General features: G+C 45.8%; 1 protein-coding gene across 2 annotated transcripts in view; it reads right to left on the reverse strand.

Moving 5' to 3' along the window:
* The window catches only part of syt1a (synaptotagmin Ia), a 64135-nt gene that overhangs the window by 40653 nt on the left and 1856 nt on the right, over positions 1–21626 (reverse strand). Inside the window, exons 2-5 of one of the 2 annotated variants that reach the window (XM_088405998.1) lie at positions 20511–20576; positions 20344–20432; positions 20007–20234; positions 3687–3739 (exon numbers count right to left, since the gene is read on the reverse strand). The gene's annotated coding sequence lies outside the window, so the exon portion shown is untranslated. Of the gene's footprint in view, positions 1–3686; positions 3740–18772; positions 18847–20006; positions 20235–20343; positions 20433–20510; positions 20577–21626 lie in introns of those variants that run through there. The other variant, XM_088405999.1, reaches the window with a different exon arrangement.

Consider the following 21626-nt stretch of genomic DNA (forward strand, 5'->3'; position numbering starts at 1 on the left):
AAAATAATGATCAAGTGCACCAAAGCCTTGACAAAAACAAAGCCTTTTCCCTGGGGTCATCCGCACCCCACCTGGCATCAACTCGCACCCCCCCAAGGGGGCCCTGCTCCACTATTTCAGAAGCACTGTCCTAACCCAATGTCAGTCTTCCATTAAAACAATAAAAATCTAATAACGTTTCATTGAGCTGGACATCATTTACAAAATAAATAACGTTTCAGAAATCTGGACTTTTCTCCAGTACTTTTGGGTCATCATTTTGCTCGAGCGGCAACCTCTGCTCGAACGCCGCGGTTGCGTAACGTCTTTCAGCGAGGGCAGGCGAGCCAAACTAGGCCAGCGGGGGGCGGCGCGGCTTGTGTGTGTGTGTTGTGTGTATGTGGGGGGGTCGTCTCCATGACGACAGCATCCGAAGAGCCAGATGCACCTGTGTTAGATCAGACAGTATTTTTGGTGGGGGCGTATTACGAGTGTGCCAAGACAGATCTGTAACCTGCTGTTTACGCTGTAAAAAGTGTTGGGGCAGGATTTTGCTATTAGCCAAAGGCTCAGTGGAGGGAAGCGCAGCACCCATTTGGACCTGATGTTTGGAGGTCGCGCCAAGGTCATAAAGCACGGCGGAAAAGGTGCTCGGAAGGCCCATGCCGGGTTCCTGTTTGTCACTGTCGCCAAGAGAGAAGCTCTCAGATCAAAGGAGAGTGCTCGGAGCTCCTCCGCCATTTTCGAGAGCACTTAGGGCTCGCCAGTCGCCTTTTCAGCATTACTAATATTTCAACGCTCGTTAACACAAATTAAAATCGCACCGCGGCATGAGCATGTTCTCTGGCCATTTTGGCCGGTTCACAGGTTCTGGATCGGAGTAACTTTTGATTTCAATGAACAGGGCGTCCTAATTGCACAAATGCATTGCTCGTCCGCGCTGTCTGGCGACGCAGCTCGCGGGTTTATTCTCGGAAGGTGTGAGAAACCTGACGCACTTTGCCGAAATAACCAGTTGCCGCAGCAACCCGGGCCGGCGTGACGCTGTCGGGTTGGAGGTGGCACGTCAGGCTCATGGCGCTCGGAACGTCGTCATCATCGGTTGACTCGCAAAAAAGCTGTTTCTATGCAGACGTGTTAAATTGGAATTAAGAGAAGTGGGGGCACAGGCAGAAGGTTGGCCGTCGTTGCAAACAGACAACATGAATTACACAACCGTGTTCAATTTTCTAAGAAGAGCCGCAGCCAACGGCGCATTAAACAAGCATCTGGGTTCTTTTGGCTCAGGACCTCTACCGGGGCGGCCTCATGCCGTTCTCACTGGTCCCCTCTGACGCTATATTGAAAGGTCTACGCGAAGATGGAACGGAGAAGTACACGTTTGGTGTTTTACAACTTCTTTTAGGGTTAGTTTTTGCATCTTCAGAACATTCACTGCTATTGAGGCTCATAGAGGTCAAATACGGATTCCATGACTGCAGCAGAATAAGTCCAAAAGGCGACTTATTGTCCCATCATTAAAAATAGAAAAAAAAATAAAAGTCAAATAACTTTTTGGGGGTCATTTGACCACTTTACAAAGGTGTTTGCCTGCTTAAGAACATAGCTGAATGCTAGCTGAAATTGTAGCACTGTTCAAGGTTGCTGTTGTTCTAGCTTCTGAGTTGGCAACACATCAATCAAGCTGCTCTCCACAAGTCTCAAGAACAAAAAGACAAACCGAGCGTGTCTGTTTGCTGCCAGCCAGCTAAGAGCAAGCTCCCGCCGGAAAGATTAGGCCCACTCGCCCAGCGGCACCCGCTTCCAGGCTCAGATTCGATGGCCTCCCCTCTGTTGCCTGGGGCGTCACAAACAGCTTCATGCATTTCACTTAGGCATTGTTTTGAATTGATTGAAAATGAAAAAGTGCTCATTTTAAGGCTATATCGCCCATTTGCAGAAAAACTATCGAAGGTAGCTGTGCTAAGAACATGCTAGCGGGGCGAGCGCAGAGCTTGGCGTCCAGTGTCGTGCGGCAGCGCCAAGCAGGGTCGACCTTTTGTGTTTGTCATATCTCCTCCAGCTCAGGGCGACCGCAATGTGTCCGAGACACTTTGGCTCACAGAGGACACATCAGAAAACCACGAGGGAGTAGAGGGGGGTTGGGGGGGTGCCCGTCCCCGAGGAGAAGCCCTGTCCTCTCTCACTGTGTCACCGTCACGCCTTGATGCTTACACATGAACTGCCGACCGCGTTGAGGTGCACAATAGTGCAACATTTAAAGAGAATAAGCATTGAATTAGCATTAAACCACAGCTAACCCTCCCTTACCATTACATTTGAATGATGCCTGTGAAATGTTTTTTTCCCCCAAGCCAAATACACCAAATTCGACCAGCGCAAAGTATTTTTGGACGGATCTGATTCAATAAACTATGGAACTACATTTGCGGGAACTTTATCAATTTTATTTCTCGGAAAAGAAATGCATCGCAGTGTCGCAATAAGTTGCTTCGTATTCCAATTAACGATTAAAGATTTGAAAAGCTGTACTGTTTTCTTCATGGAGTTAAAAAGTATGCATACCTGCAGAAGCTCAGTTCAAATCCCACGTCCTCCCATTTGAGAAGCGCTCAACTAGCAATCCATCAAATGGACTCCCTGTCAGACCGGTTGCAAACAATCCCAACCCATAAAATCTTGCAGGAGAGAAACGTAAACTGGCTTCTATGACTCCTTCACCGTGGCGACTACGAGCACGGGTGCTTGTTTATCAGCAAAAGACGACGCGTGATGGTGCCATCATGTGAATTAGGAATGTAAAGCGCGTGTGAGTGACACGAGATGGGCTTGATTCATCCGAGCGAGCAGGAAATGAAATAGCAGCGCGGCGAGATTAAAAAGGGGGCACGGGGAGATGTGGCGGCGGCTTTCATTTTGAGACGCTGACCACGGGCCAAAAGCACGGAAGGTGCTCATGACAGCCCGCCGTCTGGCTCTCAAGATGTGGAGCTTGCTCTTTGGACTGCATTAATGTTTGCGCGTTCTGATCCGTCTAGATACAAGATCTACCCTAACTGTAGTATCACTTCTATAGTTTATGCAGTTCTTCACTAATCACAGTCAGTCTTAATCAAAAATCCCAAGGCGCATTTGTCCGAGACAGAAACAATTTAGCCTTCGCTTCCGAGGCAAGCCCACCACTGAGAATGTGCACCATAGTGATTTGAGAATCACCGCGAATTTATTTGCGGATCTGAACCTGCTGTTATGATTGTGGAGTAGTTGAAATCAGTCAAATTGACCAAAAATGAACGAGGACAGTCAATTTGTGGCGGCCTCACAACTTAATCACAGCATCCGTACGATGTTGTGCGCTGAATGTAACGTTGCAAATCAAGGCAAAGCCGTTTGTGAAGCCAGAGTACATGTGCCGGTCGGTAAAAGTCCACAAAATAGGAAAAGAATCTGTCTGATTGACCGTCAAGGTGGTCGCTATCTTACAGTTCAAAATCAGTGCAGTCTGAATGAGCAGAGGCGGCGTGATGCCACCGGGCCGCCTATTCGATTGCGGCCCTCCGGATCTCATAACGGGAAAGCAACAAGACCGCGTCTGCATGTCCAATCAGCATCACCCCTCTGAGTGAGATGAGCTCAGTTGATGGCGTTTTGCCAAATATAATCGCGACGCAATTGGACACTGTCGATTACATAACGGAGACACTCACGATTTGTTGACTCGGACGGGGTCCTTCCAGCACTTGTTTCACAGCGGCGCTTGCTGAAAGACACAAAAGTAAAAAACATTTCAGGATGAAGTCAACGCAATGACGGGCGAGGCCGGGCAATGAACTCGTGTTCTAAAAAAGACTCGTTGGGCCTGAAGGCAGACGGGCTTCACTAATTAACACAATTAATTCCATCTAATGACCGCTAGCAGGAGCGGGAGAAGACAGACTACCACTCTCAAGTCCTCATCTGTGTCGCCGGGAGAGCAGTGGTCCATAAACTTGGAGTTTCGAGCTTTGCTTGTTCAACCGGTCGGAAAGACGGTAATGACTTTTAAATACAGGTTTCAACCTGCTACGTTTTCAAACAAAATGTGGGGGAGGGCGCACCAGAGGTGGTCATCATGTATAAAGCCATCACTGTGGGGCTGCTCAAGAGCCTCCAATTAGTACCTGATAGTTAGCTGCAGACAGCAATCGGCCTCCGAGAAGCAGCGGCGGCCTGTAATCACGTGGGCTGGACCAGCACCAAAATATTCCGCAGACAACGGCCGCAAATTACGGCAGGTGAGGACAGATGAAATGCGCTTGTGTGCGAATGACCAAGAAAAAGCGGAATGGATCGTAATGCTATCTGGATTATTGGCATAGTTCTCATCTTTGAAACAACTTAGAATGTCTATCAAGTATTTCAAGGGCATCTTTAATAGCCGGCTAGAAAATCCAACTCTGCACGACAACGCTGACCTGTCCTGCCTCAGTACTAATAATATCCAGAGCAAACATTCATCCTGCTTCTGGCAGATTATTATCACGGCGGCTTCATCAGACTCGTCCTGGCTGGTGGAGAAGTGAGTGAGGTGACTTTCAAATTCAGATTTGTTGTCTTGTTTTCTTGTAGGAGGAACCAACCAAGTTTCGGCGTTTTGGTAGTCTTGTGGTTTGGGAACGTTAAAAAGATCAGGGTTGGAGTAGGGGTCAGACATTGGGTTTGTTAGAAAGTTCAAATTTCCCATTTTTTTCCATTTGTGGGTAGTTAAGGACAACTGGTTAAGTCCGCATTTGCAACAGCTGACAAGAGGAACAGCACGGGAGAAAACAAGGACAGTGTAATGACAAACACAGAGGACAATATGAGGCGTTGGCTCATCAAAGAGCGAGATCTCTCTCGTCATCTGTTCATCGGGAAAGAGTGTATAGGAACAATGACGGGCGCGTGTTTAACAGCGGGCGCAATATCCGGAGTGGCGATATTACACCAGGGAGGAGCTTCATCACACCGTCCTCTTCCTATTGTCTCCTTTTGTGCATGGAACTTCCTTGCTGCCTTTCAAACAGACTGGCAGCCTCCTCCAGCGGGCGGGAAGGAAGCGAGGCCCGCTCCAGAGCCGCTCCAAGACTTTGGCTGGAGGCCGGCCCGGGAACGGCTGCGCCAAACCTTTGCACAAGGGCGCTCGCATGTTTGCTCGCCGTAATGAAGCCGCCATACGATGATAACCCACCACCCTCCATCCGTCCTCATCTTGCTGTTTACACGGCAAACATTACGCTCGGCTCGTTCCGATATCCCAAGTGGGAGCGGTGACACACTGACTGGGCCTTGGTTATGCCTATCAATGTTACCTGAGATGAATTTCGCAGTGGATTTCTTTCTAAACGTCACCGATGACATCTGAACATTATCAGGGAATGCCGAAAGCAGAATTTGACCCTAAAATTTACGCCCTACAGACCGGTGCGCCTTGTACTTGGCGAATTAAGGTCCTTGTTTTGATTTAGGATGCTTACTTACTTGTCGACTGCTTTAACATCACAATTATGAAAAAAACATTCCAAAACAGCTCGCATTAGGTTTCAACCCGGACCCCACCTGCACCTGTAACTAAAGACCTGCAGTCTAATAAGCGATCATTTCAGCAACGCGCTTGTGCTAAACAAGCTTCTGAAGCCAATCACCCTAAAAAAGACGGCAATTAGATCCAGACAAATGAGATAAAAACAGATGGTTGAGTCGCTTATGAGCAAAATGTACGAGCAACAGCCCGACGCCAAGACACGTCCACGGAGGCCACATCCCTGTCAAGCGCTAGTAAACACTTTTCCAGCAGAGCACATTCAAGATGAATCTCAAAGTAGGTCATTGAAATGTATCCCATTCCAGCATGCCCCCACCCATCCGACGTAAAGCGAGCAAAAAAGCCTTCTTGGTATTCCGCTTTTCTCGTCGAGGTATTAGCGGCGATGCGACATGAATAATTCTGCCTGTTGAGGCGGTGAGAATTATTCAATATTTTGCCCGCATTGTTTTCTTTTTTTAATCCGGGCGATGGCGCCGAACCTGCCATTCAATGTTTGTCTGTCTTGATGTGAAAACTGTCATTGATTGCTCTGCAAAAAATAAATATTTCAAAAAAAAACTTGAAGAAACAGGCTGTGGCATGTCTAATTATGCCGACATTGTTATTGCACTAAATTGGGTGAAATTAAATGACAAAAAAAAGGGGGGGGGGGGGGGGGTACTTGAAGCTATCTTGTGCAGCGAGTGTGCCAAAGCCGCAATCAACACACGCAAAGCAAAAAATAAACATAAGAGGCGGCGACACATAAAAAATAGTCAATTTGTCAACACACTGATTGAGAAGTGATTTCTGATTTCTTAATACTGCTGTCTTAGTCCACTTTTTTCACTTGTTTGTTCGTACATGAATTCCTTATTTTTGGCGTGGTGAAAATCTATACATGAGGCGCAAAGTAGCAAGGTGATCACTGTACTGATGTTTTCATATACAGTACATTTGTAAAATCAATAATACGCACGCATGTGCGTTGTATTGATTGAAGTGGATTACATCTAAAAACGTCAATAAGTCTAAATTTAACATGACAGAAGTGAATTGGGTTTGTTTAAATTACTTTTTGGGTTGAAGAAACCTGGCGTCTGGTGAGTGAGTGGCATTGTTTGCTCTTCTGGGGCTCGAGATCCTTTTGGTTGTCCAAAAGCGACGGCGTTCGCTTAAGGCCGAGTCGCTTGTTCCCAAATCAATCCGCGTAACGCGATGGGTGAGCGATGTCTTGTTTTGGCGGGCCGGAGAGCGGCCCTCCACGAGCATCTGGGCCGAGCGGAACGCCCTTGAACGAGGCACTCCAATCAGACGGCGTAATGACATTCAGATGGTCTGGCGGCCAGATGATGACACTTTTGCCCTTGGATGGCCGCCACTGTTGCGTATACAGCCTGACTCTCGCCTACCTTTTCTCTCTCTTTTTTTGCAACGACGTTGCAGAGGTTAGAAGACTTTTTTGCATAAGCTGAAGGCCCTACGGTTTATTGGAGGAGACAAGCATGACCGCGCGTGACGCCTCGGCAGGGAGGGCGACCCACTTTACGCTTGGCATCCATCAAAAAGACGCTCTCGTTTCAAAGTATTCCAACGCAGGTGGTGAGGAGAAATTGCACCGAGCAAACTGGCACTTTTGTGCACTTTCTGCTACATGGTGAGATGGCGCCAAAGCCCTAATAGGAAAGTAAGACAATGCTGTCAAAGAAGTATATAGAAAACACATTTGTTAAGGCGAATATTTGGATCTGATCTAAAATAGTGGATCGACTTGAATGCTGTGACGGAAACAGGACGTTTCTCTTTTCACATCAAAAGCAAATAAATTGTAAAAATAAGCAACTTAATGCTGAATACTCTTTGAGTAATTTCTTTGCATGCCTTTATTTTGTTTTCTATTGCTCTGCATTTCCATTAGGAACACCATTATCCAGCAGACCAACCAGAAATCAAACAGATGACGTTACATCATCTATCTTCTAAGTTGCAGGAAAAATATGCCTGGCGATACCACTATAAATGTAATTCCAGAATGAAATACATCGGAAAATGGATGACAGTATTCACTGAAGCTATTTTCATTCAAAAATGCTTTGCACTGGTTCAGCAGAACCTGACTGAAAAAATACAGAGAAGCACTAATCTGATAATCTGTAACGCATTTACAATAAAATGTGACGTTATGAGTTTTGAGGCATTCAAGTGTTTGCGATCATTGATCATAATTCAAAGGCTGACATTTAACAACAGTAAATTCTCATTTTTGTTCCGGTGTCGTTTTTTTTTTAATATTTACTAATTTTTTCTAAATGCTGTAGTATCACACATAATTAAGACATTTTCCATAATTGCTTGTTTTGAAGACAATTTGCATATTTGTAGGGTGACGATAGCACACTCCTGCTAATAAACCTCAGCTATAAAACAAAATCAATCGGATTTCTTTCCAGTGTACTGGCAACAAATGCATCCAGATAGCCCCAAAAATACGACATGGGCTCGCGTGCGTCAGAAGCAGCTCGCCGGCCGGTCGTTAATCGAGTTTGCGCGACGAGCACATGGCCCGAGCGCAACGTGCATTTGGCTGCAAAGTACACGTCAATTGAATTACGTGCGGGCGAAAACCTTATTTGGGAGCGCCTGCTTCAGGACGGGAACGCTTCTATGAAACATACAGTATTATAGAAAATGAAATCGGGTCCCAATAGTTGGGTCCAAAATGGACTGTGTCAAAGACAAAAGTTAAGGATAGCTGCGGCGTTGGAAGCATTTGTAATGTTATGATCATTTAGGACTAGAGGTGCGGGGTCCGGTAACGGTCCATGAATAAACTGGTAAGTAACGGGCCGCACCCGAAATAGTGAACTGGCCTATAGGAGTTGGCTAGTGTTTGTGTTTTTCTTTGCCTCCATCTTCAGACGTTTTGTAATTGTTCCAATTTCATTGCATTGTGAGTAACGGTGTGTTATAATTGTACTATATATTTATGCATGGATTCGGTTTTACAAAACCGAACCTGCAAAGATTAAAGACAACAATAAAGATCTCAAATTGACTCCAGTTTCTTCATTTCTCTTGAAGTTTGTTCGCTATCTGTCAATTTGTATTTTGACACTTCCGCTTTTTGTTTTATCAGAGTATGAAAGCCATTATAAAAACGTACACTAAAGACTGCCTGTCATTCTCTTCTAAATAAGTTAAATGAGTAATAAATAGAAGTTGAATAGAACTTCACTCGTGGTGAGTTTATTCACTTCATATTTGCCATTTGCCCCCCATCGACGATGATATAATCGTTCTAAAGGAAAAACTTGACTTTGAAAAGTTAGCTAAGATAGGATGAAAGAAAAAGCCAGGTGGACTTCTTTGTTCGCCGCGGCACATTGGTTATTCCGAGCCAGCGCCGCGTTTTGATGACCTTTCGTGCCTCATTAAAAGGGCCGCCGTTTTCGCCGTCGCGTCAAAGACGACAAAAAACCACAGCGACGCGGTGACGGCTCCGACCGACACGTCAAGACCACGCAGGCTTCCTTAATCAGACTTTTCCCCTTTGACGGCGAGAGAAAGAAAAAAAAAAGAGCGAGGGATGAATAACAGCGTGGGCCGGAGGTCAATGGCTGCCAATCAAAGTGGCCGAAGTCTCTGTGATGGAAAGCAAAAGGTGCGCGTGGCCGGAGTCCGACCTGGACTCTCATCATCGCTGTCATTTCCCCGAATGTTCCGCTTGCCTACATCGCCACTCATTAGTTGAGCTCAGCGAGGAGGCAGATGCCACATTTGCACAGCTCATTTCAAAGAGATGAATTATGGAAAATAATTCGTTTAATTACTAAGTCGGGTCTCCGTCTGACTAAATTCCAACGATAAGCAAATCTGCAGTGTTAACTACGGGTGCAGTCAGTGTTGAAGTGCTGCCTCCAAGAGGGAAAACCCCAACCCCTTTTCTTCGTTTTTTTTTTAAACACCTAATCCCACATTTTAACAAAAAAAAAATGGAGAAAATGTTGAGTGTAATCAACCTCCCAGTTTGAAATTCTCCCGTTTCCTGCATGCAAATGTGATTTATGCAGCGCCGGCCACCCACCCAGGACATTTGCATGTGGAAATTGGAGGGGTGAAATTGCAGGAAGGGCTTGGTACTGTACCCGTAAGACATTCGTATCGGCGCTTTATTTGGAAGGCTTGACATAACGACGTGGCGCCACTGGAACGCTAAACACACTCGGGCGGCTCCGCTCAGCCGCAAAGCGATAGTGGAAGGCCTAACATGCTATCAAATCCAGCAGAGTGCACTGTTTATTTACATAGGTGGACATTTTACTTGGAAGCTCACCCAAAATGTAATCGTCAATCCGTCGGCCAATTATTAATAGCAATTCCGTCAATTTCGTCATCACTTTATCGCCAAAATCCAACCGCTGCGCATCAGCTTTTCAACGACTTTGGTAACAACAAAATTCAAGGATTTTGTGCATACTGAAAATGAAACAAAGCAACACGTTTGACGGTGCTGGCAAAGTTATCGTGTCAGCGGCTCAACTGTTTTCAACTTGACTTTGTTCCACTTGGCTAGCACATTTGTATGTATTTAGCGCCGTGCCTCAGGCGACGCTGCTTTTCCGTTTCACTTATTTGTTTGAAATGAGGCACCCTGCCTAAAACGATATACAAAAAGGATTATAAGTAAGATTAAGTATTCTTCCCGAGGGCGGCAGGGACCAGAAAAAGGCAGAGCGGAGCGTTTGCGACGACGGCGGTCGCAAATACAGACGTGAAGCCGAGCTGTCTCCCCCGAGCCGGGGTTGACGCGTGATTGATGCCGGCGATCGAGCGAGCGGCTGGCGGGAAAGGTCGACGAGATGACCGATGAGGCGTCGGCGCAAGAAGTCCAGGTGTGATCGATGGCGTGACGAATTCCTCGGCGAAATTTAGGTCAAAACGGAGTTAGTGGCGGCGACGCGAGTGAGGAGTCTGGCGCCGACTCTCCAAATGAGCATCCGGCTCCCCGGGGGCCAACAACAGCTGGCCCAAGCCTCTTGATTACGCATACATTACGCACAAGCGCCCAACCGAACACCAAAAACAATTTTTCTGGAGCGGATACGACTAGCGAAGTAGTAGAAAATCGGCACGAAGGAAGATGCGGCAAGTTCTGTCGCCAACTTTTCAGCGTTCGCTGGCCTATAGGAGGTGGCTAGTGGCGAGGATGCCGAGCGGAAAATCCATAGCACCTTTTCCCGGCGGAGGCGTTTGGCAGCGTGGGTGAGGCGTCAGGAGAACATTTGCATGCGTGACCTAGAAAAGCGCTTTGTGCCAATCGTCAGCGCATGGGCAAACGAACACACCGTGCGCTATAAATAAGTTACCGTGTGACATTTCCTTATAAATCATTATGAGTACTAATATTCATGATAAGAATAACTGATCGCAAACAGAAATATGTAAGATGACATTCACCCCCTGGGGTTTTTCACCTATGCTTTACGTACAAAAATTGTAAAAATGCCATGATAGCAAAAGTAACTGTGCAGTACATTCATATATTTATGACATTGAAATCGGAATATTTACTATGTCATAATTTGCACACCATTCAATGACTTCATAGTGTGGACTAGCCTGACTCCCACAATGAAAAGCTCTTGCAATACATTTTGGGACTTGTTGTTGACAAAAGGCTTCGATCCAAGAACTGAATGTTGCAGGAAAGCTTTAGTTTTGCTGCAGAAAAGTGTTTTCTTTCATGCAACGCCTAAAAAATATCAGCATTTTCCCGTGTGCGAGAACGGAATAACTGCTAAGGTTTTTTTTTTTTTCCTCACGAAATGAAAATTCTATGAAACGAAACCGTCTTGGAACATAAAGCAACCCTTGAGAAGGCAGGGTCGCACACCTGTATGCTTGTTGTTACCATTAGCATAGCATCCTCCCCTGAAAATATTTCCACTTGCAAAGAAGAGAAAACATCTTTAGACCGGAGAGCGCAAAGGGCAAAAAGCACAGCGGGGGAGTGGATGATCGTGGGGGATGCTTTAACCTTTCCAGACGCAAAAAAGAGGGCAGGCGACCCGGGAAGCGGCTGCCGCCTCCGCCAAGTCAGGCCCGGAACCTCCACTTTAGTCACAGAATGGAGCAGACTGCTTCCGACGCGGCGTTGGCGCTTGCTGCCAAATGTTTGCATCGCCTGCCCTTTTCAATTATTAACAGTTTATGGACGGCGTGCTGCGCGATAAATATTCGATGACGTTCTTGTATTGTGTCGGTATCGGCCGCAAATCCACACGGCGATTAACACTTGGAGATACGGGCAGAGTGCGCGGCTTGGAAACGCTTAAATCCGCTCGACTAAGAGCGCCAGTCAAGAGGTTAACGTTCCCTGCCGATGACGTGCGCGTGCTTGAAACTCGGACGAGGAGAGTCGGCGGCGGACGCACGTCTCCCATCAAGGCTGATTAAGCGGACGGCTTCAGACGGTCGGGGATGCGCCCGTGCCCGTTTGGCCCAAATTAGGCATGCTTGTTTGGCCCTGGCTTCTGTTTGGAGCACGCCTGCTTGTTGTTCAATACACGGCATTAGCGCTAAGTGAGGCGAATGGATGCAGACAGACTGCGCGCACACGCGCGCGCACGAGGCAAAGCTGCTCATGGCCAAGCGGTTGGGAAACGTCAATGGGCAACGCGCGACTCCGCATGACGTGATTTGTTTAGCGGACGCCGGGATCCGGACCCATACACTCTGATCTGCGGCGCTAATGGCCTAAAAGAGAGGGTAAAACAAGTGCGTGGAAGATAGGCAATAGAAATTGCAATTTCACTTTGATATGTCAAAAACGCTAATGTATTCACTACAAATGTGCAATAGACTACCGATAATACCAAGAGTAACTACACCGTATATTCTTCTATTTATGAAATCGAAATAGGAATATTTATTATGTCATAATCAGAGTATTGTGACTTTTGAAGACTTGTGCATTATGGGAGTCAGGCTAAGCCACGCAACAAAGTCATTGAGAGGCTTGCAAATGTCCTAAGTTGGCTGCTGGCGCAACCCGGTGGTTTGGGGCGTCAACACAAACATTTCTATTGCATACCGTTTGCGAGTTGCCGTTCAAAGCATTTTTGAAAAAATCGGGGGAAATGCATGATAAAACATCCGGTTTTCAATATGTCCAAAAATGACAAAATTTCCAATTTTCAATGGCAGTAAATGACTACCGTTTGCAAAAAGTTGTCATTTTTTGACAATCTATGCAATATTTTAGCCTCCGAGTGGGTTTTTTGTATGCTTTTCCTTTGATATCAAACATCAAAAAGCCCAGGTTGGGTCAAAATTTCCCTCAGGGGTTAAGGCACCCCCTGTGAAATATTTTTCAGCCTCACAGGACGGTAAAAACGGATATTTTGCACAAGCGCTGTTGGATAAATAATTGTTATTTTCATCCTCATTTGCAGGTTAGCTTCAGGCTGAGAAAAGTGCTTTCCCCACATGCTTATCATTCAATCCACATTGCCTGACGAACGACTTGCGCCTGGGGGTGACCTTGAACCCTCAGGAAAATCTATGCCATGCGTCTGAGTGCCTCAATTCACCGCGACCAGAGATAACACTTGTACGCCGCGCCGCTAAACGGAGAAGATCGATGCGCTCGCGTATGGATTCGAGTGCAGCGGGCGCTTATCGCATCGTGACTTACACGCCAGCCGAGCGGAATTAGCGGAGGCAATATTTAAGCCTTACATATCGCTCGGGTTGGAAAACAGCCGAAGAGCGATTCTACACATGGCATAGTGGAAACGACCCGGAAGACTGTGACTGGGACCCGGCTGTACACACCAGTGGCCCATCAATCTTCGTTGAGTCGCGTGAGCAGATAAAAAGCCAATCCGAGCCGGCTCGCCCGCCAACGCTACATCTTCCGCAAGGGCTTTTTTCCCTCCCTGCTCTCCACTCAACTAGCAAATTGAATTTAGCCCAGGACACTCATTAGCCGTCCTGTTCAGACATCCGCAGCCCGCTGCATTATCGGCTATTTTTAAGACGCCGCTCGGCATTGGACCAGTCGGATGACAGTTGGCACAATTTGCCGTGAAATCCACCAGAGAACAGTCAGCGCATTTGTTTTTTTCTTATCACTGACGGTTGCCTTTCACAACGCGCACACCACCTAAAGCAGAGGTCCCCAATCGCAAGGCCCGCATGGGCCGCACCCGAAAGAATGATGTTTTGGAACTGATTTTGGTTATCCTTTAACTGTTCATTAATTTGCGCGTTGTTTGGCTTGATCTTTGTATTTTGGCGCCACGTCTGGCCGCTGTTGTTATGACATTTTGTAGTGAGGAAGGACGGTGTGGCTACAGTTTAGAGGAGTTGTCGTCAAATCTGGCCCACCAGGTTTTACTTCCTTTAAAGAAAGTTGTCATTTATGATAAAATTGGATTTCCAGACGAGATTGAGGACCGCAAAAAAGGATCTGGAGAATTACAACAAGAGCCTTAAGTATCGGTGGCAAAATAAGGCCGGCATAGGTCCTATACCGATATGCGGCATCGGTACTCGCCTACTCCAGGAAGGGATGCGGCAACCATTTGTCAAAGCCGTTTCCTACTTCGCGAGGGCGAATTCTCCGCAGTGTGTCTGACTGCGACGTGAAACGCAAGCTCAATGATGTTGAGCGGCCGCCAATCATAAAAGCGGGCAGCGGTCAAGCTCATTGGCGGCTCGCTAAAGAGCGCTGGCGCCTGCAAAGGTGTGAGTCACTTTTGATTTCCAATTTTACATCTAATGAACATTGGGCGGAACGGGCCCTCGCCGACCTCGGCAGAAAATCATTTTACGGCGGATTGAACCAGGACAGGGCGCTTTTATTCGGGTTGTTTTTTTTTTTTTTTTTGCCCGTCGCGATTTCACGGTGCGTTGGCCCGTGCTCCATTTGGGAGTCTGCATTTTTCTCCGCTGAGCGGAGAGAGTTGTCATGGAAATGCAAGAAAGTGTGCCGATTCATGCGTTGGGCGGCAAATGTAAAAATGTGTGATGGGAGGAAAGGAGTGATAGCGTGAAGGCCATCTCCGTGGGGAAAAACACACTTGAAAATGCCCATGAAATTCAGCCCGGCGCAGAATCAAATGGAAATGTTGACATTTTTGTGTTTGAGCGTGCGGCCTTCTGAGCCCGTTTGGGACGATGCCGGCTGCCGTCCCGTCCTATTATTCCCACATTCATAATTGATGACTACATTATAATGGTTTCTATAATTGACTCGACATTGTGCGTGCGCGTGTGAGCAGCTTTTGTTCTCGGTGGTGCGACTGCACCCGCCAGATAAAACGAGCGCCCAGATGACACCGGACTGGCGTCGTCCCTTTTTTTTTCCCTTTCTTCGAAGCGCCATGAAGCGTCGTCCCTTTGCGCCGCCATTTTTGATGGCGCTGCAGTTTGGCGAGGCGGATTTGAACTTCGTCAGCGTCAGCAAGTGTGACTCAGAAGAATGTGTAACACAGGGGAGAGGGGATTAGGAATGTTTATGTTAAAACAGCATATTTTGCTCTCTTATTAAAAGCAAACTCAACCCCATCAACTAATTTCAAGATCAATGATGAAGGGCACAAGATTATGCCATTCGTAAATCAGGGGTCCCACATTACACTTCTCTTCTGAGATGGGGGGCGGGGCCTGAGATGTCTGAGCGTGAACGTTATTGTTTTCCAGAATGCCACACATAACCAAATATTAATACCCCTTTCTGGGATTTTAACTGGGAAAAGAATGAAAATAAATAACAATATTAATGCTGCACTTAACCAAATATTAATACGCCTTTCTGGCAAGTCAGAAAGAAAAAAAAAAATAATCGGAAAATATGGGCTCTCCGGCTGGTTATTTCTGGCCATAATCGGACGATTTAATCACCCGGGCCCTAACTAATAGCATTTTAAGTATGACACACTGTAAACAGGTGTGTAGACCTGTGAGATTTTACATGTGCTATGTAAAAAGAAGATGGCAGGACTTCAGCTTGAAGTTCATTTTTGATTTTCCTCTTGTCAGATTTGTGTCTTGACTGGGATGTGAAAATATGCAGCAAGTCTAATCAATTCATCGGGATAATGAACGCCTGGTGTGATTTGCCATTTCCAGGAAATACTTGTCAATAAGGCTGGTTGGCGCGCGGCTTCATTAAGGCGGCAAGTGGCGAGGAGATTTGCGCTTATCTGGCAATCAGCGAAAGCCCCAAGCTGATGCAAAGTCACTCTGCTCGGTTCATTTGCATACGCAATTAGCGTTAGCTTCCGGCGACGCGCCTGAGTGACAACACGTCGCCGCTGATTGGGCGTGCTACCGCAAGGAGTGGGCTCGCAAAATCAAAACGAAAAACGATTCACCAAAAATTGAGATCCTTCCTCCCAAACGAAGCAAAACATTTGGCAAAAGAATGATTCCCTCACAGTTCGGAGCCTCTGGCTCCTTCCTGTATGGAGTTTGCCTGTTCTCCCCGTGCCTGCGTGGTTGTCTCCAAGCCTTCGGGCTTCCTCCCACATTCCAAAAACAAGAATTCCAGGTAGAAAGTGCAAATCAAAGGTGACAAACTCAAAGCCTGGGTGACAGATCAAATTTTGGACTGTTTTTGCCTGCCTCCGATTTCAAAAACAGGTAAGTGTGCGATGAACGTACTTAAAATTTATTTGACTTCACCAGTAAGCCAGCGACCCTAGTGAGGATAAACAGCTCTGGAAAACGAATGTATTATTTAAGAATTTAAAGTTTTATTTTGATGTCAACGGTGACTGAAGTGACTTTTCACTCAACAAAGCATATTTTATTATTATTATCATTATTTTTGAAAAAAAAAAAATCCGCCTCTCAACAGACTACACTTCGGAACCCTGGATTGACAAGCGCGATTGTTCTCGCCGATATTTCACGAAGCTATCTCACGACGCGGTTGGCGTGACGGCGCAGTCGCCGTCAAGCGTGAGGCTGATTAGAAACGGGAGAGCAATCTCCTCCTGCCGGCGTCGAGGTAATGCGCTCATTGAGGAGATAAGAATTTTGCGCGCGGCTCCTTTTCACCACAGTAAATAAGGCGGCGCGAAAATGGTAAATTGCGCCCGAGGCTCGTCCACTGCGACCCCGTTGAAGCGTCTGCTGTGAATAATGGCAATCTTCTAACGGCAGCGACGCGAGATGCTTGATATCAAACAAGCAGACGCCTGCTTATTATTCCCGAGCGTTGCGCTAATGAGTGTTTTGTCATCAGACTGGGTGGACATGTTTTGGGGAAAGGAAAAAAAATAACACCTCTGGCTGCCCCTTAAAAAAAAAAAAAAAAAAGAATAAATACACTCGGCGAGCTGAGCCAGGAGCGTGTAACGGCATGCTCGGAATATTTAGACGAGAGCTGGTCAATCCCGACCGGCTACAGTACGTGGCGGGAGGGGGGGGCGCGAGGCGGCTGGCATGACAACCTCCAGCCCGGCGGGAGACTTGGTTGCCATGGTGACAAACAAGGATGTTCACATCAGAGGCAAGTTTGGGCGGCGACCGGCACACAACCGACGCACCCGAGTTTAGTTTGGAAAGAAACAAGAAATGCATTTTTTCCTCAGAGTGTCCCCAGATATTTGCATCATATTTCACCTATGTCAAATATCTTATGTAACAATCCATGTAATCTGGTCCATCATATTTACTGTACTGTATATACCTCAAATGAAAGACAGTTACATGATCCTATTTTACAGTAATTACCGCCACCGTTATCATAGCTAATTAAATCTTATCTACTACATTTACATATTTAAAGTATGAGTCACTACTGCTTGTAATGTTTAATGTCAACACATTATAAAGGCATCATATTTAATAGGGATGTTTGATACCACTTTTTTTAGACCTACAACAGTACAAGTACTCAACCCGTTGAGCAGTCGATGCCGCTAATAATTTTGATCCTGATAATTCCCCCAGAAAAATAATGAAATCATTTCAAGACTGACCTCCTTCTTCCAAAATAACATTTTATAAAATGAATGGCAATTTCCTATCCTTGCAATTTGGTATTTGTGACGATACACAACTGCCAATACAAGTATCTCCCTCCGTCGCGAGTCCAGATACCTGAACCGATGCGTCAATACTCGTACACCTCTAATATTGACATCATAATGTGCTTAATATGTATGCGCCTATATTTCATGTAGAACATGCGTGCATACATGTATCTTATTGACTGCGTGACATCTTAGTTCATTGAAATATGACTCATCCAGCATATAGATAAGGCACATAATGACACAGGCTATTTAAGAGCTATTGAATGCGTATACATCTCTAATTCAGTCCATGGTTCAGTGACGCCTTCATATGACTTGGTCCAAGTGGGCCACAAAAGCTGAATCAGGATATGAAAGAAATGCAATTTCCTCTGAAAAGAGATCTTCAAATGACAGCACCACAGGCACTACTTATGTGGGCACAACACGCATTATTCATTTGATGCGGGGAATTTGGTGCACGGCCACTGCTACTGGGATGAATGACAATGCAAATTGCCACAGACAAGATACAGTATATTAAGAAAAACACAAATCTTCAAAACCCTTTTGAGAAATTGAAGGGAATTGATCCTTATTAAACTGTCACTTTGTTCTCCTAAATTGTGTGTGTGTGGGGGAGGGGGGTGGCACATTTATCATAAAATAAACTCTCAAAAATCGGTCAAAAAAGGTCATAAGAGCAATTTTTTCAAGTAAAATTTGTCAAACATGGCTTTTGGTGTGTGTGTGATCAAAATGACGATATTATGCTTCTTTTAGACGCATTTCTTCATTGCATATCGAGTAACATATTGTTGCGGTTATGCCAATCTTACTTGGAATGTTCTTTAACCAAGTGACAACTGTTGTAAGATCAGAGCGTGGAAGGTTGCCCTTCGCTGTTTTCCCCACTCATGTAAGCTTGGTCGAGCACACATCCAAGGGCTGAAGGACACAAGCCACATTTTCCTTTTCATAATGGGTCAAAGTCCGCCAAGAAATTAAGGGGTTTGAAAACGAGGGGAAAAAAAAACGTCGACTTGTACTCGGACAACTATGGTACATCGTTAGCTGACGTCGCTTCAATGAAAGAGTCTATTGCTGATTTACTGGAATTTCTCCCCCACCTTCCCCGAGAACACAAAGCTAAGCTCAGCCTCCCTCATGCTCTTTGCGGTCGTCACCTGGTAACGCTGGGACACCAGGGAGTTACCTGGTTAATGTATTCCCGAGGCTGCCGGTAAACAGCTGCATCTGCCCCGCCTTCCTTCTCATCTTCATCCTCCTCCTCATCCTCCTCACCACCTCCTCTTGGCTCCCCTGTGAACGTTCAATAATCCCGAGAGGAGCTTGAGGGCGTGCCGGGAGGAGATAAGGTCGTGCAGAGCAGAAAGTGCCTGAGCAAGTAACCTTTTTGTGTTTTTGGTCACCAGTGCCATTTTTGGACAATAATTTCCGATAAAAGGATTACTATATCTACCTTTGTCATCACAACGGTGATATACTCATAAAAATGCAGGTTACTAATTCGGCAAAACTTGATTCCAGACTTTTTGCGGGATCGGTTCCTGCTGATACCAGCCACCGATACATTAAATTCTCTGTGTCGGTGAGTAACCATTCTGGAATTGGTCTAAAAATAAAGTGGCATCAAACATATCCCAACCTCTCAAATGTTTATTAATAAGGAAACAAGCACTCGACAGTAATGTACTTTCTAAAAACATACACTTGTGTACCATGATTTCATACTTCAGTTTTCATGGACTTTATTCCTTTGGGGTACCACCAGGGGACAGTAGACACACTGTACGAGGATTTGATATATTAAGCTTCAATTTTATGAGACACTTTATAGAGGATAAAAAATATGTCGGTGAGTAATACTGAACTAGCAACTTGTTTGAATGTTTATCATTGCCACCAAATCTAGCTTTGTTTGCAATTCTATGGCATTTTGCAGTGTGTATGAGGATTAAGCTAGTCTTTTACACAGCAAAGTGGTTTTGTTGTTGGCCACCTGTACACCGTTTGAGGACGTTAACATGCAACTCCACATTTTCAAAACGTTTGAAGCAGTTTGGGTTTTAAACCTAGCAGTTTTAAGGGCAAAACTACACACCAGTTTTTCATTCTACTGGTGTGCTAAATTGTCTTATTTGTGCGGACAAAGAGCGCAGAAATATTTGAGATATGGAACATACGGTTAATTTCCTGGGAAAATCATCCAGAGATACCCCACAAAAGAAGAAGCCAATTAGATGGAATTGACGATAGAAAAGCCCCCCCTTGCTATCCACCCACACACTCAACCCCGTGGTCTCCCCTCGCAACTGGCGGCAACGACACACACACAAAAGACAAGACCAGACGTTGGAGACAGGGGGCCCCGGAGGACAATGTGAAACAACAAGAAAAGAGAGAAAAAAAGAGAGGTTCGCGCTTACCTGGCAGCCGGCGGCGAGCGCACCTTCCCGGTGAGGAGGCGGAGGCATCCGGAGTTGGAGAAGCAACGATGCACCGAGAGCAGCCGAGAGTTAAGAGCGAGAGAGGGAGGGGAACTGGAGGGCGGAGCCTGGATGATGATCTGTCACCGATGACGAGGACACTTGGCGAACGCTTCCTCGGAATCCCTCCAGCATCCTGCGGTAGCGAGCGCTCGGCTGTGATTGGCTCTGGGAAGACGATGGGAAAAGAGAGGCCCATCCCCCATGTAAGCCGGACTTGCGAGAACTTGTCCACGAGAGCAAGGCTGATTTCTCCAGAGAAGGGACATAAAAACACCTGCAAGGTCATTTGGCTTGGCTGCTGAAGAGGGATGGAGCGCGTCGCCATGGTAACATCAAACACTGGGATGTTACAAGACAGGACGGCTGCAAAACATACACAATTAAAGCAAAACGTTCAAGTGACTGTAAATTAAAACCTTGAGAGATAAGAGATACTTGTACCTTCAAATCGACTTGATGAGGAAGCGAAATTTCGATTAAACTTTTTTTCTGCGTGTCCTGACATACCTGAAATCAAAGCAAATGTCGATGTAAACAACACAAGCTAGCGCTCAACATTTTTGAGGCAGGCAAAAGTTTCTTTCCACGCCCGCATGAACATAGATATATTTGACGGCAAATCAAAATGTAGAAAGGACATGACAGAATAGATTCTGTACATTATATCTAAAAATGGAAGCGGAAAAACATTTTCAGACCCAGGTGCGTTTTACTGAGAGGAAAAACAGACTTAAGTCACACGAAAATAGGGCAATTATAACTAATTTCTCCTCCCTACGGACGCGAACAAGCAACAAAACTGTCTTTGGTTGTATTCTGTGCAATATGGGACAAAAATACATAATAAACAAACTTTGGTCTCAGCTAATTAGGGTGGGGGGTCTTCCTCCAGCTTGAGTTTGTTTTCTGAAGTCGCCATGTTGCTATTTTTTTCTTCGTTTTGTTTACTGCCGAGAGGCAAACTGATTTAGGTTCATTACTGCTACCTAGTTTGGAGTTGAGGTACTGCAACTATCTCGTCTGTTAACTGTAGGTCTTTGGAGATGCAAATTCATAAATCTAGAAAAAAATACAAAAATCTAAAGTATTTATTGTTTCTTCCAAACTAAAGGATAAAATATGACGCCTTCATCATTGTGACAAATATTTTGGGGGTAGAAATTTAGACAGGGCTGCACGTATTCACCGTGGCGTAGACGCCTGTGAGGCGCTTCAGCACAGAAAGGTCATGCAACTCTGCAGCCAGAGTCCAATAATCGATGGCCTATTTATAGCAGCACAACATTTGCAGCCGTAACAATGCGCTCAGATGCCATTTTTGCGCTTGGCGTGACTCTCAAATTAAAGTGACAAGTGAACAGACAGCGAAAGAACCGGGACCGTCAGACGCCATTTTGTGCTTCATTAAAGCCACGGCATAAAATCTGTCAACACATATATTTTTGCATTTTAATTTTTTTGAGTAACTGAGAAGAAGAGAAAAAGGTATGTGATGGTAAAAGGTTGCCTCTTGGTCTATGGGGTCAATGGTGGCTTTGCGGATGCACTAATCCACTC

This window comes from Hippichthys cyanospilos, chromosome 22 (genome assembly GCF_059441005.1).
Source record: "Hippichthys cyanospilos isolate Australia breed blue-spotted pipefish chromosome 22, RoL_Hcya_1.0, whole genome shotgun sequence".
NCBI lineage: Eukaryota > Metazoa > Chordata > Actinopteri > Syngnathiformes > Syngnathidae > Hippichthys > Hippichthys cyanospilos.